The sequence below is a fragment of the Rhinoderma darwinii genome, unplaced genomic scaffold, assembly GCF_050947455.1.
Source record: "Rhinoderma darwinii isolate aRhiDar2 unplaced genomic scaffold, aRhiDar2.hap1 Scaffold_126, whole genome shotgun sequence".
Classification (NCBI taxonomy): Eukaryota; Metazoa; Chordata; class Amphibia; order Anura; family Rhinodermatidae; genus Rhinoderma; species Rhinoderma darwinii.
This window is the reverse complement of record NW_027461958.1, coordinates 1,206,758-1,226,873: the sequence shown is the minus strand read 5'-3', so window position 1 is coordinate 1,226,873 and position 20,116 is coordinate 1,206,758. Positions and strand designations below refer to the sequence as shown.

The following is a 20,116-nucleotide window of genomic DNA, read 5'->3' as shown; positions in this document are numbered from 1 at the left end:
AAGAAGTTCTAACAGAGTGTCTACTCCACTGAATCCAGGGCTTACATAAAAGCTGTACTGTGTCTGCTGTCAGATGCGTCTCCTGAAGACAGATTATATGTGGGTTCACATTTTTAAGCACAGAAAAAATCATATTCCGCTTCCTTGGAGTCCCCATGCCCCTCACATTCCAGGACAAGAACTTAAGTGACGCCATACTTAGAACACTCTCTATGTACTGATAACAGCCCTTCCCTCTCCCCCCTCCCCCTAGGTAGTGCCATTCCCTGATACGCTCTCAAAATGTAAGGTACTCGTTTTCTGACATAGTGTAAAACAGAGATCAAAAACATGAACCACATAAAAACCCAGTTAGCCATCAGAAGCTCAACAGGAGCTCAATAGCTATATACTATATATGCAGGGGGTAGCTTCCACCGATAAGGAATATACACAGTGGAATCACAAATCAGGCTGCGTACTCCAACCAGTTCCCCCCTGTAATGTGCTTTACTGTGCCACAGAATAAGAGGAACAACCGCCCGTTAGTCAGAATCCCCTATTAACACTTCGGTAACCTACTACAATCACGTATCTTAACAGGAATAATATATGATCTGGAACCATTCTGAACTCCGATCCCCCTACTAGGCATAATACAGGAAGATAAAGCATTATGATAGGAAACTTTAAACAATATCTCTCCCAAGTATAACCTATCCCCACATGCAGGACAACAAAAGTCCGTTCAGGATACATATTCACCATGCCAGTCCCCAAGAAAACCTTCATCTTCTAGGCGACCTCATATTCCTCAGCAACCATTCATCCGCCTCCTCCGGGTTGGCAAAAAATACTGCTCGATCTCCATCGACGACTCTCAAGCGGGCCGGATAAGCCATAGAATATGGAATTTGTCGGTCTCGCAGCTTTCGTTTAATCATCACAAACGATGCACGTTGCCGCTGTAATTCCGGAGAGAAATCGGGGAAAATCGACACCGTGACGTTGTCCACTTTAATGGCCCCCTTGCGTCTGGCTGCCTGCAGGACCAGATCCCGATCCTTACAATTTAACAATCTCGCCAGGAATGGTCGAGGGTTCGCTCCAGGGGGTGGCGGCCTCGCCGGCACCCTGTGCGCTCTTTCCACTGCAAAAGCCTGCGAAAACACGGTATCTGGAAACATATCTTTCAGCCATTTCTCTGTAAACTCGTCCGGACGGGGTCCTTCTGCTCGTTCTGGTAGGCCTATAATGCGAAGGTTGTTCCTCCTCAGCCTGTTCTCCAAATCATCCGCTTTCTGGCGCCATAAATCCACCTTTCCAGAGAGGTCTCGAAGAGTGCGGGGTATATTAGCTGTACGGTCCTCCAGGTCAGACAGCCTGGTTTCAGCATGCTCGACTCGGTCCCTCAAGTTGTGCAAATCCTGCCTCAGGAGACCCACATCCACCTTAACCTCCTCTATTTTTGTCGTGACCGAGGTCTTGGTCTCTAATATCGCCGCTAGCAGCGTCTCCGATACTTGTTGCAATGTCAGGCCAGGCTGTGCTGTTACCTCAGCCGCAGGGCGTAACTCCGACTGCCCTCCAGGAACTTTTGCCGGCCCCTCTGCTCCATGCTGTGAGGCCTCGCCGCGGGCGCCATCTTGGACCGCACCTCGGGCAAACTCTTTCAACTTCTCCGCGGCTCCTGCCGCTTTTGACGGACCCATTTTGCTCCTCAGGGGTCTCTTACCCTTTCTCCGCAAGTTATAAGAAATGGTGGCAACAGTAATTCCTCCGCAGGATAAATAATAGGGGTCTCTGGTCAGAGCCGAAGTTCCGTGCGACCGCTCACATCAGTGCCTGGCCACGCCCCCCCCTCCCATCTATTTTAGTCATGGAGGCCTCCCCTTATTCCTTTCTTTTCTCTTCAGTACGGCCTCTTCTTGACTCAAATAAGTCGAGTCGCTTCTCCCCTTATGTAAATCTACCCTCCCAAAGCAGACACTGAAACAGAGTTGGATTTTAATGGCCACAGCAGCCGTTTATTATTTAAATAACAATAAATTTAAATACCATAACTTTTGAATCCCCAAAAAAGGGGATTCACCATAACATTAAATAACCCACTGCGACCCTATCAGGGTCATAACATTATAAACCAACCAGAATGACAGGGGCAAGTCCTTGAAGCCACCGATACTTAATTTTGGCCATCTGCCCACAAATACCTTACCCCCAGCCGTAACCCGGCCCGGGGGCACCAAATTACCTTTTTGCAGATGACCACCATATATATAACCCAGCTTTCAAAAGGGGTAACACCCTAAGAAGCCGACAAATTGGGGGTGCATCCCGTGATGCATTCCCCCCCACCACTTTTTACGACCTACTTCAAGGACTCCCCCCCGCCAAAGCGAAACAGGCCTTGACCACCTCACGCCTGCGAGCTCCTCCACACTCTCACCGCTCGCTCAATTCCATCAGTCAACGCCAGACTCTACATGTCCATCCCCACATCATTGAGATGCACACCATCCTCTCTCCAATACCTGCCTGTCCCAGCCTCCAGGTCCCAGTGGCGCACCGCAACTCCACCATTACCCGCCACAAAACTCGATATAGCCCTGTTAGCCTTAATGCGAGCCTTATTAATCTTTGCCATCGAACGAGCCATCCGCCAGCTCTTCCTAGGGACCATCTCAGACCACACCGTCACCAACTTCGGATAAGTTGCCCATAAACAAAGCAAATCATGCTTGACATCCCTTACTAACTCCCTGAAAGGGCGCAGGCCCAAATCGTTGCCTCCCACATGCAACACCAGCACCTCAGGTGCCCTATCAAGCAATACAAAATTATGAAACTCCGGCAACACCCTGTTCCATGTCATTCCCAGTATACCCATCCACCGCAAGACCGCCGCCTCCCGCGGAATCCTGAGCTGTCGACCGTCCGGCCGTACATCCGCGCGAAGGGCACCCCAGTACACAAAGGAGTGTCCCATAATCCACACCATACATGAGTCACGGCCTGCAAAACAAATGGAGAACATACACGCACCACCACTCGTTGCTGCGCAAGATTATTACTCAGGCGGAACGCACACACCCGGAACATGTTACACAATACCATATCACAACATGTGCAAGCGAACATAAGAACGGAAACGCGCAGACTCCCAGCGCCCTATCCGCCGCACGCCTGCCTCATCCAAACCCCATCTCACCGCCTCCGTCGCTGCCCCAATCCGGAAAGAATGAGACGAATACTGCTCCGCCTGCACCCCGCTAGCCACCAGACATTTTCTGAAAACCGAGATGAACTGATACCGCGACAAAAACTTGCCATCCACATGCCGCAGCAACGGCGCATCCGAGAGATCTAAGCCCTCTAAGTACTCCTTGAGACACAACACTGGACAAACCGGATTTCCGGTGACCGCAAACAAAACCACCCGACGTCCTACCCCCCTCTGATCGGTTTTCAACCGTCGCAGCACTATCTCCACCCTGTCTTCATACAAATCGACATTATCCTGCAGCAACCCCCCCCCCCCCCGCTTTTACCGAACTAGGCGAAACCAATTCCCCCACCCGAAAAGCTCCGAAGAAGGCTAACGCGAAAGCCAACCGAAAAAGCTTGCTCTCGTACTCTGAATGAACCACCACCACCTCCAATGAGCACAACAATTGAAAAGACACGGGACGCCTCCTATCCCTCACCACTACACCCCGTCTCAACCCCCTCAATGCCTGGCCCACCAAAAAACGCTTCATGATGTCCACAAATCCCCGTAATTTACAACCGAAAGCAATGGCCGCCACGAAGCGATTAACCTTAGCGACCGTGCAACCCCGGGCGTCTCCCAACCAAAACAACAAAGCCACCACCCTATCTTCATCAGAGCACACATCACCCAACGATCTCACCCACTCTTCCCATTGCCTCCATCCAGCAGAATAAGATGACCACGTAGCGCTGGCCAACGACCTCTTTATCAATGCACCTGCCGCCCGGATACCAGCTCCCACTGATGACTGGGACATTCCACCCCCGTTAACTCCGCGTCCGGGACCAGCTGACGGACACGATCCCACTGCGAGCGAGAAAGCGCATCAGCAATACAATTCTCCGCCCCAGGAACATGCACCACCACCACCCACGCATTTAAACTCCAAAAAGCAAGCACCAACTGACGCAACAAGCGAACCACTGGAGGGGACGACGTCGACGTATTATTTATAGCCATCACCACCCCCAGATTATCGCAATGAAAACGCACTTTCTTATCCCGGAACCTGTCTCCCCAAATGGTGACTGCCACCACGATGGGAAACAGTTCGAGTAGGGCCAAGTTACGTGTCAAACCCGTCTCTACCCACTCAACCGGCCATTTTCCTGCGCACCACTGCCCTTTGATGAATGCTCCGAACCCCACCGCCCCGGACGCATCAGTGAACAATTCCAAAATCGAAGCTATCCAGCGCCAGTGACATCCACAGCGAGCGACTGTTATACTGTGCCAGAAAATGGAGCCAGACCCGCAAATCCTCCCTGTGCTCCGCCGTCATACGAATGAAATGGTGGGGTTCCCCCACCCCCGCCGCTGCCAACCGCCGACAAAACACCCTCCCCATTGGCATGATGCGGCAAGCAAAATTAAACTTCCCCAATAAGGACTGCAATTCCCGTAGTGTAATTTTCTTAATCCGACACGCTCGCTCCACTACTAACCGCAGATCCCCCAACTTATCCTCAGGCAATCTGCACTCCATTGCCACAGAATCTATTGTAATTCCCAAAAAACAAATGGTCGTCACTGGACCTTCAGTTTTTTCCACAGCCAAGGGGACCCCGAACTCCCGCGACACCCAGTTGACCGCCTCAAGTAAATTCGCGCAAACCCCCGAATGCGCCGGGCCAACACACAAGAAATTGTCGAGGTAGTGAATAACCGATTCCACCCCAGCGACCTCCCTAACTACCCATTCCAAAAAAGAACTAAAAACCTCAAAGTACGCGCACGACAACGAGCAACCCATGGGAAGGCACCGATCGATGTAGTAACCTCCTTCCCAGTAACACCCCAGCAACCGCTGGCTGTCCGGGTGGACCGGCAATAAACGGAACGCCGTTTGAATATCGTTTTTTGCCATCAGAGCTCCTCTTCCGTAACCTCGTACTAACGCTACCGCCGCATCAAACGACGTGTATACCACGGAACAGAGATCTGGGTCAATGCCATCATTAACCGACGCCCCTTTTGGGAAGGACAAATGCTGAATGAGCCTAAATTTGTTACCTTCCCGTTTCGGAACCACTCCTAACGGTGACACCACCAAACCCGGAACTGGGATCATGCTAAAAGGGCCCGCCATTCTGCCCAGATCAATCTCCTTCCTAAGTTTCTCCGAGACTACGGCCGCCTGCTGATATGCCAACTTAAGGTTGCGCTGAGTGAACGGGACCTCGTACGAAGGGGGCGGAATAACAAAACCAGAACTAAAACCTAAACTAATCAACCGCGCCCCCTCCTTGTTAGTGTATCTACTTAGAAAGGGGGCCATCTTTATGAGCTTCACCGGAGTCTCCCCCATGACCAGCCGCACCGCTAACTCCCCCCTGTCGTTTCCCCTTTTTAAAACATTTTGACGCTCCATGCGACTGCCCGCTGCAGTGTGAACACACATGCTTGAATTTACACGCTGCTCCAAATTTACACTGCCCCTCGTTGAACTGCCAACACGTTCCAAATTTGGAACCTGAGGCCGGACTATTCCCGCCGGAAGTTCCTGCTGCGTTCCCGCTCCCAGGAAAGGACTGCCCTTGCTTATAAAGTGCCGTCACCTTCAGCCATAAGGCTATGTCCTTATGATCCCACCGTATATTCGGCCGCACCGCCTTCCGCTGCCGAAACTGTTCGTCGTAACGAAGCCAAGCCTGTCCCCCATAAACCCGATGCACCTCCCCCACCGCGTCCAAGTAACAGAATAAGCCGGAACATTTTTCTGGCGCCTTTTCTCCAATAACACTCGCCAAAATTGCAGAAGCCTGCATTCAATTGACGAATGTTTTTGGAATCAACCTGTACCGTCTCATTTCCTCCTCATCCTTTTTGGTTTCATCCCGCTTCACCTTATCCAAATTAAACTTCTCCAGCGAAAGCAACGAAAAAATCTCCACGTACTCATCTTTCCAAATCTTTTCTTTAACTTCCTGCTTCAAATGCGCGCCTAACGGGCCCTCATAACATACGTACACCTCCCCGCGCGCGCGATCATCCAGCCGCACCCTATCTACCTCTTTTGGCGAGTCTGTTTGAACCGCCGCCGCCACTGCCACCGCTGCCCCCGTGGCTAGCCTCCCTCCGGATTGCATAACCGGGGCACTACCAACACTGCCCCCCCACACCGCGGCCGACGCCACGCCTGCCTGTTCCTGGGAAGGGAAACCTCCTAGCCGCCCCACCAACGCCTTTAAACAACCCACTAACTCCGTCAAACTATCCCCCCCTGCACCCGCCTGTAACCCCGGGGCCCTTGACTCCGCCGCGACGTTAGCCGACGCTACACCCTCTACACCGATACCCGACATCAATAAAGCTGGAAAAGGTAACGTAGGTGTCAACTCACCAGGCTGCCCAGGGGCTGTGAACCCGTCAGCCGGACCCCCATGTCCACGTGCAGAGGCCCGCCGCTCACCGTCCTCCAATGCTCCGGACTCCCTCTGGCGCTGTCCGCATTGGCAGTGTGTGCACGGGGAATTCCAAGTTCCGTCCGAGAAAAGGGGGGGCGACATCGCATCATCCGTCTGGCCGAGCTCCAGCTCCTGCCGCAGCCGTCCTGCTGAACCAGCCTCCCGCTGTTCCGTCCCTGGCACTCTCACCACCGACCTCATCCTGCACCCTCCGCTCCTGTCCACATCCACCGCCCGCTGCTGCCATGAGCCGACCCTCCGGCTGGCACATCGCCGTGCAGGGTCGCCGTTGCCCTTCCGCCACGTACCGAAGAAGGAGGTGGTGTGGCCGGAAGTGAAGGCCTCGTCTTCCTCATCGCTGCCGCTGGGCGCTGCCGCGTTTTGGGATTCCTCCCAGGACCAGATGGGAGGGCAGCGGCAGGCCGCCCTGGTGTCTGGCCTGAAGGGTCCACCGAGGGGCTCCTCTTGCACCGCCGCACCCGCGGGATGTCCTCCGGACTCAGCCGTGCGTGCGGGCGCGAGCGCCTCGTGCTGCGTGTCACTCCGGAAGTGCCGGCCCTGGCCTGAGTCACGGGGGCTCCTCTTCTCCTGCCCGTCCCTCTGGAACGCCGGTCCTGGACCTCTGCCTGCTCCAGTGGCCCCGAGACCGCCGGCATGGTGGACCGCGCCACGCCCGCTCCGGACGATTCTGCCCGATCCTGGTCCGGAGCGCCCGCTTGTCCCTGCAGCAGCGTCGCCACTCGTGCTCCGAGCCATCCCGGACCTTGAGAGGCCGCCGCGGCCCGCAGCAACTCCATCGCCTCCTCGTCAGACACAGCAGGGATGGTGAACATGTTCCTGCTTCTGTGTCCTGGCGAAGAGAGGGAGAGCACAAACAGGAAACAGGTACATCCCCTTCAATCCCCACCCCTCCTCCCCCAAGCCCTCCTGCTGTCCCCATCCTTGGTCTCTCATAGGCCAGCCAACTCTGTGTCCCTCCCATCTATTTTAGTCATGGAGGCCTCCCCTTATTCCTTTCTTTTCTCTTCAGTATGGCCTCTTCTTTAGTAACATGTAATAAAAATGATCTCTAGAATCTCTTCATTTTCAACTAAAGGTCTGGATACTGGAATCTTAAAGGGCAATACTACCCCAGTTCTACATGGATACAGTCAGCCTAAATATCTGTATCGGGGGTGTACACATGATTTTGTAAAGGAGGGGGGATTTTTACATGTTACGCGGAGCGCACAGACACTTGATAGACACAAGAAAATCCCAGTCACATGGTGCAGGATATATTTATCATATGACTCTATAATGATTGCCCCAAAGCCATAGGAAAACTGCATTTTGGCGACAGACGCACTTTAGAAATATATAATCTCGCTATACAGCACACAAATAAATCAGTAAGAGCTAGAGTGCCCATGATGGTAGCGCCATCAATGCCAGATTAGTGCCACCTGTACAATGTAGTACCATGCAGAGTGCCACTCATACACAATAGGGTCTGCAGAATATAGCCGTATAATCTGTGGTGGTCTTGGGCAGTAATGGCTACATTCCGGGTGATCTACGGTGGTGACGTAACTGTGTCACTACCATTTTGTGTTACATTTTACCCATGCACAGTAAGACCAAGTTCACATGGAGTTTTTTGGCGCGGTTTTTGACGCAGAAACCGCTTCGGAAAACGCCTCCCATTGATTTTAATGGGAGGAGAGCAGAAAAAAGCGCTCTCGGGAAAAAGAACCGTCATGCCCTTTCTTTAGGCGTTTCCATCTCTGACCTCCCATTGACATCATGGCGCTTAATGGCCGCGGCCGAAAAACGCAGCAAAAACTGCGGCAAGTGTTATGCCGGCACGTCAAAATCTGCCTCAAATTTTCAGTAGGAATTTTGAGGCAGATTTTTCCACCTGCAAAAAAAACTCTGTGTGAACAGGGCCTTCTAGGTAGAAATCTGTCAATCAGGCGCGAGTGGGCGGAGGTAGCAGCAGCTCGTAAATAATGGTGTCTTTTCTATAGCGGTGGTGAAGTTCTTCAAAACAGCTTCACTTTAGCAAATAAGTGACAGACAGCAGAAATCAGTGTGTCTGTCAGTACATTATGATGCCCTAAGTGAGCAGCATAATGTAGATGACAGGTTCCCTTTAAATGATAACATTCTGGCTGCTTTCAGCTGCCACTAGAGGGAGCTCACGGTGTACAAATTTATAAAGCTCCTATTGAAGTCATTGGGAACTGTATGATTACAACTGCATCCAGCTCCCCCTGGTGGCAACTTCTGTAATCATTCAGGAGAGACTGAGACAGTGAAAGGTCTATATGGCAAGTTATTCTCCAGCCCTCTGGCCATCTTGTGGGCATTATTGCAGCCATTAGTACAGTGTTTATAGGGTCGCTAGAAGATGCTCAGTAGAGATGTTGGTGCAGATATCTTGGCATGTAAGAAATATGTATAAAAAGTAATGACTCCAGCCGTTATTCCATGATTAATGTGATCTTGTTCCCCTAGGGCAAAGAACTTGGAAGGCGCTCAAGAAGTATTTTGGAGACAGGCAGACTTTGGTTACGTTATGGAGCGTTTGGCTGAAGCACAAGTCTTCTGTCATCCACGTGAGCAGGTCGGTCTGTCTTGTGCGTTGCTTCTTCTGACTGGTAATCCAGATTGTCTGACATGTCTCTTTATTACAGGGAGACTCTCTCTTGGCCTGTTCCTGCCACCTCCTGCACTGCCGAGCCACCAACCTTTATTTGGACTTACGAAATCCTAGACGATCACAAGACAGGTCTGTAGTGCTTCATATTGAACTATTGGTCCAGTTGACAATAATATTAAAAATAATATTTAAACACATTGAAGGGGATGTCTGTTTTAAAAAATATATATATATATATTTTTAATTACTTTATTAGGGAATTCTGAGTTATTGTTGTAGTCCCTCATTCAGGATCCTCGTCTATTAGCCAGAGCGTTAAGCGGCTTCAAAGAGCGTCCCTCACTGGAGGACCCAGCACAACAACGCATTTCACGGACAGACCATTTATTTAATTGGGAACTGTGTAATGCTTCATTTCTCCTGTGGTGGCGCTGCAGGGAAATTGAACACTTTCCTCCAGGTTCCCCCTCGGATTACAGCTGATATCTGGGGGTGCTGCCACTGGACGCCCCGTAATCCGCTTATTCACTTTGGCCCTTGGCGTTCTCCAAAGCAACCCCTTTCTAAATAGGGTTTCCAGTTTTCTATAAAAATCTCATTCACTGTATAATTAAAAGTTATGTAACCTAACAATGTGCTCAGTGCCTCAATTTCTTACCATTTTTAAGATCTGTGATTGCTGTCACTGAATGGCAAACAAAGATACATAGCCCGTTAATGGTTTATTCACACACGGCAGATTTTTTGCAAGCCCCATTCACATGAACGGGACATTGTCAGAAATTTCTACAACAAATCTGCCATGTGTGAATATATCCCCTCAGCCTATCCGTGCCCCCTCTATTAATGATCCATGAATGTGTGTGCAGGGCGTGATCAAGACAGATTCAGCCTCTGATTATAAGCAATATTTCCAATTACTTTAAGCAAGCAGAGATCTTAAATGGTAGGTGGTTAAAACATAAAGTATAATAGATTGTTTTTAACTTTTCATTATAAATGTAATTGCCCAATGATCTCTGTAGTATGGAGACTAAACATGCAGATCCTCTGTTCTCCTGGGGGATAAGCCGCTGTTAGAGAGATCTTGCCGCGGTTTCTTCCCCCTCTCCCCATTTAAATAAACCGGCACAAAAAACATTTTATAGTGGGATCAGGTGAAATAGCTGTTGGCCAAACAAACACTCTGCCAACATCTATTGCATATGTATGGCCAGCTTTATGCCTCCATAACAGGTCAAGCTTCAGTTCCCCCATAACTGTGCCCGCAGCAGCGCCCATACACTTGCATTATTCACAAGTCTGAGCTGCTCTGTCTTCACATGACAATTAGCGATTACCACTGACGGATTAGGAACTGGTCCGCGCAACAGGATCGATTCTTCATCAGTTGTTTCTACCGGGACAGCAGTGTGGTATCTGGGAATGAAGGGCAGGGCCGATTCTAGCTTTTCTGCTGCCTGAGGCGAAAATGGAAATGGTGCCCCCCCCCCCCAAAAAAAAACAAAAAAACAAATTGTAAGTAAGAAACAACTTGCAAAACGAAACAAGAAAATGAAAGCTGTGTGAACAAAAAAATACATTAGGGCCTGTTCACATCACCGTTCGCTTCCGTTCCGAAGTTCTGTCGGGTGAACCCCGCAACGGAAAGTGAAAGTGACAGCACAGCTTCCGTTCGTCACCATTCCGGCTGATTTCCGGTTTTCCGACGGAATCAATAGCAGAGTCGACTACGGAACGGAACGGAATCGAACGGTGATGTGAACAGGCCCTTATTGAACATCATTGTTATAAACTGCAAGGTCTCATAATGCTACAGGCAATTGTGTAGTAAATATCCCTATATTGCCCCAGCTATAAATACTAGTAAAATGACCAGGGCAACGTGTATCCAAAATTCAAACACAAAAATGAAAGAACAATGTCAGTGTTCAAACTTGTGTCAGGGCTCCTTTAATGGCTCTTTACAGTCAGTATAGTAACACATGCGGCACTTTACAGTCAGTATAGTAACACACGCGGCACTTTACAGTCAGTATAGTAACGCACGCTGCACTTTACAGTCAGTATAGTAACACATGCGGCACTTTACAGTCAGTATAGTAACACATGCGGCACTTTACAGTCAGTATAGTACCGCACGCTGCACTTTACAGTCAGTATAGTAACACATGCGGCACTTTACAGTCAGTATAGTAACACATGCGGCTCTTTACAGTCAGTATAGTAACGCACGCTGCACTTTACAGTCAGTATAGTAATACATGCGGCACTTTACAGTCAGTATAGTAACACACGCGGCACTTTACAGTCAGTATAGTAATACATGCGGCACTTTACAGTCAGTATAGTAACACATGCGGCACTTTACAGTCAGTATAGTAACACACGCGGCACTTTACAGTCAGTATAGTAACACATGCGGCACTTTACAGTCAGTATAGTAACACATGCGGCACTTTACAGTCAGTATAGTAATGCACGCTGCACTTTACAGTCAGTATAGTAACGCACGCTGCACTTTACAGTCAGTATAGTAACACACGCTGCACTTTACAGTCAGTATAGTAACACATGCGGCACTTTACAGTCAGTATAGTAACACATGCAGCACTTTACAGTCAGTATAGTAACACATGCGGCACCTTACAGTCAGTATAGTAACACATGCTGAACTTTACAGTCAGTATAGTAACGCACGCTGCACTTTACAGTCAGTATAGTAACACATGCAGCACTTTACAGTCAGTATAATAATGATTGCGGCACTTTACAGTCAGTATAGTAACGCACACTGCACTTTACAGTCAGTATAGTAACACATGCGGCACTTTACAGTCAGTATAGTAACACATGCGGCACTTTACAGTCAGTATAATAATGCATGCGGCACTTTACAGTCAGTATAGTAACGCACGCTGCACTTTACAGTCAGTATAGTAACACATGCAGCACTTTACAGTCAGTATAATAATGCATGCGGCACTTTACAGTCAGTATAGTAACACACGCTGCACTTTACAGTCAGTATAGTAACACATGCGGCACTTTACAGTCAGTATAATAATGCATGCGGCACTTTACAATCAGTATAGTAACACACGCTGCACTTTACAGTCAGTATAGTAACACATGCGGCACTTTACAGTCAGTATAGTAACACACGCGGCACTTTACAGTCAGTATAGTAACACACTCGGCACTTTACAGTCAGTATAGTAACGCACGCTGCACTTTACAGTCAGTATAGTAACACATGCGACACTTTACAGTTAGTATAGTAATGCATGCTGCACTTTACAGTCAGTATAGTAACGCCTGCTGCACTTTACAGTCAGTATAGTAACACATGCGGCACTTTACAGTCAGTATAGTAACACATGCGGCACTTTACAGTCAGTATAGTAACACACGCGGCACTTTACAGTCAGTATAGTAACGCACGCGGCACTTTACAGTCAGTATAGTAATGCACGCGGCACTTTACAGTCAGTATAGTAACGCCTGCTGCACTTTACAGTCAGTATAGTAACACATGCGGCACTTTACAGTCAGTATAGTAACACATGCGGCACTTTACAGTCAGTATAGTAACACATGCGGCACTTTACAGTCAGTATAGTACCGCACGCTGCACTTTACAGTCAGTATAGTAACACATGCGGCACTTTACAGTCAGTTTAGTAACACATGCGGCTCTTTACAGTCAGTATAGTAACGCACGCTGCACTTTACAGTCAGTATAGTAACACATGCGGCACCTTACAGTCAGTATAGTAACACATGCGGCACTTTACAGTCAGTATAGTAATACATGCGGCACTTTACAGTCAGTATAGTAACACACGCGGCACTTTACAGTCAGTATAGTAATACATGCGGCACTTTACAGTCAGTATAGTAACACATGCGGCACTTTACAGTCAGTATAGTAACACACGCGGCACTTTACAGTCAGTATAGTAACACATGCGGCACTTTACAGTCAGTATAGTAACACATGCGGCACTTTACAGTCAGTATAGTAATGCACGCTGCACTTTACAGTCAGTATAGTAACGCACGCTGCACTTTACAGTCAGTATAGTAACACACGCTGCACTTTACAGTCAGTATAGTAACACATGCGGCACTTTACAGTCAGTATAGTAACACATGCGGCACTTTACAGTCAGTATAGTAACACATGCGGCACCTTACAGTCAGTATAGTAACACATGCTGAACTTTACAGTCAGTATAGTAACGCACGCTGCACTTTACAGTCAGTATAGTAACACATGCGGCACTTTACAGTCAGTATAATAATGATTGCGGCACTTTACAGTCAGTATAGTAACGCACACTGCACTTTACAGTCAGTATAGTAACACATGCGGCACTTTACAGTCAGTATAGTAACACATGCGGCACTTTACAGTCAGTATAATAATGCATGCGGCACTTTACAGTCAGTATAGTAACGCACGCTGCACTTTACAGTCAGTATAGTAACACATGCAGCACTTTACAGTCAGTATAATAATGCATGCGGCACTTTACAGTCAGTATAGTAACACACGCTGCACTTTACAGTCAGTATAGTAACACATGCGGCACTTTACAGTCAGTATAATAATGCATGCGGCACTTTACAATCAGTATAGTAACACACGCTGCACTTTACAGTCAGTATAGTAACACATGCGGCACTTTACAGTCAGTATAGTAACACACGCGGCACTTTACAGTCAGTATAGTAACACACTCGGCACTTTACAGTCAGTATAGTAACGCACGCTGCACTTTACAGTCAGTATAGTAACACATGCGACACTTTACAGTTAGTATAGTAATGCATGCTGCACTTTACAGTCAGTATAGTAACGCCTGCTGCACTTTACAGTCAGTATAGTAACACATGCGGCACTTTACAGTCAGTATAGTAACACATGCGGCACTTTACAGTCAGTATAGTAACACACGCGGCACTTTACAGTCAGTATAGTAACACACGCGGCACTTTACAGTCAGTATAGTAATGCACGCGGCACTTTACAGTCAGTATAGTAACACCTGCTGCACTTTACAGTCAGTATAGTAACACATGCGGCACTTTACAGTCAGTATAGTAACACATGCGGCACTTTACAGTCAGTATAGTAACACACACGGCACTTTACAGTCAGTATAGTAACACACGCGGCACTTTACAGTCAGTATAGTAACGCACGCTGCACTTTACAGTCAGTATAGTAACACACGCGGCACTTTACAGTCAGTATAGTAATGCACGCTGCACTTTACAGTCAGTATAGTAACACATGCGGCACTTTACAGTCAGTATAGTAACACATGCGGCACTTTACAGTCAGTATAGTAACACACGCAGCACTTTACAGTCAGTATAGTAATGCACGCTGCACTTTACAGTCAGTATAGTAACACATGCGGCACTTTACAGTCAGTATAGTAACACATGCGGCACTTTACAGTCAGTATAGTAACGCACGCTGCACTTTACAGTCAGTATAGTAACACATGCAGCACTTTACAGTCAGTATAGTAACACACGCGGCACTTTACAGTCAGTATAGTAACGCACGCTGCACTTTACAGTCAGTATAGTAACACATGCGGCACTTTACAGTCAGTATAGTAACACATGCGGCTCTTTACAGTCAGTATAGTAACGCACGCTGCACTTTACAGTCAGTATAGTAACACATGCGGCACCTTACAGTCAGTATAGTAACACATGCGGCACTTTACAGTCAGTATAGTACCGCACGCTGCACTTTACAGTCAGTATAGTAACACATGCGGCACTTTACAGTCAGTATAGTAACACATGCGGCTCTTTACAGTCAGTATAGTAACACATGCGGCTCTTTACAGTCAGTATAGTAATGCACGCTGCACTTTACAGTCAGTATAGTAACACATGCGGCACCTTACAGTCAGTATAGTAACACATGCGGCACTTTACAGTCAGTATAGTAATACATGCGGCACTTTACAGTCAGTATAGTAACACATGCGGCACTTTACAGTCAGTATAGTAACACATGCGGTACTTTACAGTCAGTATAGTAACGCATGCTGCACTTTACAGTCAGTATAGTAACGCACGCTGCACTTTACAGTCAGTATAGTAACACACGCTGCACTTTACAGTCAGTATAGTAACACATGCGGCACTTTACAGTCAGTATAGTAACACATGCTGCACTTTACAGTCAGTATAGTAACACATGCGGCACTTTACAGTCAGTATAGTAACGCACGCTGCACTTTACAGTCAGTATAGTAACACATGCGGCACTTTACAGTCAGTATAATAATGATTGCGGCACTTTACAGTCAGTATAGTAACGCACACTGCACTTTACAGTCAGTATAGTAACACATGCGGCACTTTACAGTCAGTATAATAATGCATGCGGCACTTTACAGTCAGTATAGTAACGCACACTGCACTTTACAGTCAGTATAGTAACACACGCGGCACTTTACAGTCAGTATAGTAACGCACGCTGCACTTTACAGTCAGTATAGTAACACATGCAGCACTTTACAGTCAGTATAATAATGCATGCGGCACTTTACAGTCAGTATAGTAACACACGCTGCACTTTACAGTCAGTATAGTAACACATGCGGCACTTTACAGTCAGTATAATAATGCATGCGGCACTTTACAATCAGTATAGTAACACACGCTGCACTTTACAGTTAGTATAGTAACACATGCAGCACTTTACAGTCAGTATAGTAACACACGCGGCACTTTACAGTCAGTATAGTAACACACGCGGCACTTTACAGTCAGTATAGTAACGCACGCTGCACTTTACAGTCAGTATAGTAACACACGCGGCACTTTACAGTCAGTATAGTAACACACGCGGCACTTTACAGTCAGTATAGTAACACACGCGGCACTTTACAGTCAGTATAGTAACACACGCGGCACTTTACAGTCAGTATAGTAACACACGCGGCACATTACAGTCAGTATAGTAACGCACGCTGCACTTTACAGTCAGTATAGTAACACACGCGGCACTTTACAGTCAGTATAGTAATGCACGCTGCACTTTACAGTCAGTATAGTAACACATGCGGCACTTTACAGTCAGTATAGTAACACATGCGGCACTTTACAGTCAGTATAGTAACACATGCAGCACTTTACAGTCAGTATAGTACCGCACGCTGCACTTTACAGTCAGTATAGTAACGCACGCTGCACTTTACAGTCAGTATAGTAACACATGCTGCACTTTACAGTCAGTATAGTAACGCACGCTGCACTTTACAGTCAGTATAGTAACACATGCGGCACTTTACAGTCAGTATAGTAACACACGCGGCACTTTACAGTCAGTATAGTAACACACGCGGCACTTTACAGTCAGTATAGTAACGCACGCTGCACTTTACAGTCAGTATAGTAACACACGCGGCACTTTACAGTCAGTATAGTACCGCACGCTGCACTTTACAGTCAGTATAGTAACGCACGCTGCACTTTACAGTCAGTATAGTAACACATGCGGCACTTTACAGTCAGTATAGTAACACATGCGGCACTTTACAGTCAGTATAGTACCGCACGCTGCACTTTACAGTCAGTATAGTAACGCACGCTGCACTTTACAGTCAGTATAGTAACACATGCTGCACTTTACAGTCAGTATAGTAACGCACGCTGCACTTTACAGTCAGTATAGTAACACATGCGGCACTTTACAGTCAGTATAGTAACACATGCGGCACTTTACAGTCAGTATAGTAACGCATGCTGCACTTTACAGTCAGTATAGTAACACATGCTGCACTTTACAGTCAGTATAGTAACACATGCGGCACTTTACAGTCAGTATAGTAACACATGCTGCTCTTTACAGTCAGTATAGTAACACATGCAGCACTTTACAGTCAGTATAGTAACACACACTGCTCTTTACAGTCAGTATAGTAACACATGCTGCTCTTTACAGTCAGTATAGTAACGCACGCTGCACTTTACAGTCAGTATAGTAATGCACGCTGCACTTTACAGTCAGTATAGTAACACATGCGGCACTTTACAGTCAGTATAGTAACACATGCGGCACTTTACAGTCAGTATAGTAACACATGCGGCACTTTACAGTCAGTATAGTAACGCACACTGCACTTTACAGTCAGTATAGTAACACACGCGGCACTTTACAGTCAGTATAGTAACGCACGCTGCACTTTACAGTCAGTATAGTAACACATGCGGCACTTTACAGTCAGTATAATAATGCATGCGGCACTTTACAATCAGTATAGTAACACACGCTGCACTTTACAGTCAGTATAGTAACACATGCGGCACTTTACAGTCAGTATAGTAACACACGCGGCACTTTACAGTCAGTATAGTAACACACGCGGCACTTTACAGTCAGTATAGTAACGCACGCTGCACTTTACAGTCAGTATAGTAACACATGCGGCACTTTACAGTCAGTATAATAATGCATGCGGCACTTTACAGTCAGTATAGTAACGCACACTGCACTTTACAGTCAGTATAGTAACACACGCGGCACTTTACAGTCAGTATAGTAACGCACGCTGCACTTTACAGTCAGTATAGTAACACATGCGGCACTTTACAGTCAGTATAATAATGCATGCGGCACTTTACAGTCAGTATAGTAACACACGCTGCACTTTACAGTCAGTATAGTAACACATGCAGCACTTTACAGTCAGTATAATAATGCATGCGGCACTTTACAATCAGTATAGTAACACACGCTGCACTTTACAGTCAGTATAGTAACACATGCGGCACTTTACAGTTAGTATAGTAACACACGCGGCACTTTACAGTCAGTATAGTAACACACGCGGCACTTTACAGTCAGTATAGTAATGCACGCTGCACTTTACAGTCAGTATAGTAACACATGCGGCACTTTACAGTCAGTATAGTAACACATGCGGCACTTTACAGTCAGTATAATAATGCATGCGGCACTTTACAGTCAGTATAGTAACGCACACTGCACTTTACAGTCAGTATAGTAACACATGCGGCACTTTACAGTCAGTATAGTAACACATGCGGCACTTTACAGTCAGTATAATAATGCATGCGGCACTTTACAGTCAGTATAGTAACGCACACTGCACTTTACAGTCAGTAAAGTAACACACGCGGCACTTTACAGTCAGTATAGTAACGCACGCTGCACTTTACAGTCAGTATAGTAACACATGCGGCACTTTACAGTCAGTATAATAATGCATGCGGCACTTTACAGTCAGTATAGTAACACACGCTGCACTTTACAGTCAGTATAGTAACACATGCGGCACTTTACAGTCAGTATAATAATGCATGCGGCACTTTACAATCAGTATAGTAACACACGCTGCACTTTACAGTCAGTATAGTAACACATGCGGCACTTTACAGTCAGTATAGTAACACACGCGGCACTTTACAGTCAGTATAGTAACACACGCGGCACTTTACAGTCAGTATAGTAACGCACGCTGCACTTTACAGTCAGTATAGTAACACATGCGGCACTTTACAGTCAGTATAGTAACACATGCGACACTTTACAGTCAGTATAGTAATGCATGCTGCACTTTACAGTCAGTATAGTAACGCCTGCTGCACTTTACAGTCAGTATAGTAACACATGCGGCACTTTACAGTCAGTATAGTAACACATGCGGCACTTTACAGTCAGTATAGTAACACACGCGGCACTTTACAGTCAGTATAGTAACACACGCGGCACTTTACAGTCAGTATAGTAATGCACGCGGCACTTTACAGTCAGTATAGTAACGCCTGCTGCACTTTACAGTCAGTATATTAACACATGCGGCACTTTACAGTCAGTATAGTAACACATGCGGCACTTTACAGTCAGTATAGTAACACACACGGCACTTTACAGTCAGTATAGTAACACACGCAGCACTTTACAGTCAGTATAGTAACGCACGCTGCACTTTACAGTCAGTATAGTAACACACGCGGCACTTTACAGTCAGTATAGTAATGCACGCTGCACTTTACAGTCAGTATAGTAACACATGCGGCACTTTACAGTCAGTATAGTAACACATGCGGCACTTTACAGTCAGTATAGTAACACACGCAGCACTTTACAGTCAGTATAGTAATGCACGCTGCACTTTACAGTCAGTATAGTAACGCACGCTGCACTTTACAGTCAGTATAGTAACACATGCAGCACTTTACAGTCAGTATAGTAACACACGCGGCACTTTACAGTCAGTATAGTAACACACGCTGCACTTTACAGTCAGTATAGTAACGCACGCTGCACTTTACAGTCACTATAGTAACGCATGCTGCACTTTACAGTCAGTATAGTAACACATGCAGAACTTTACAGTCAGTATAGTAACCCACGCTGCACTTTACAGTCAGTATAGTAACACATGCAGCACTTTACAGTCAGTATAGTAACACACGCGGCACTTTACAGTCAGTATAGTACCGCACGCTGCACTTTACAGTCAGTATAGTAACGCACGCTGCACTTTACAGTCAGTATAGTAACACATGCGGCACTTTACAGTCAGTATAGTAACACATGCGGCACTTTACAGTCAGTATAGTACCGCACGCTGCACTTTACAGTCAGTATAGTAACGCACGCTGCACTTTACAGTCAGTATAGTAACACATGCTGCACTTTACAGTCAGTATAGTAACGCATGCTGCACTTTACAGTCAGTATAGTAACACATGCGGCACTTTACAGTCAGTATAGTAACACATGCGGCACTTTACAGTCAGTAT

The 20,116-nt window shown here is 46.9% G+C and overlaps 1 pseudogene; it reads left to right on the top strand.

Annotated features, from left to right (window-relative positions):
* LOC142699078 (EGF domain-specific O-linked N-acetylglucosamine transferase-like) overlaps positions 1 to 20,116 on the top strand; it is a 122,805-nt pseudogene that overhangs the window by 9,227 nt on the left and 93,462 nt on the right.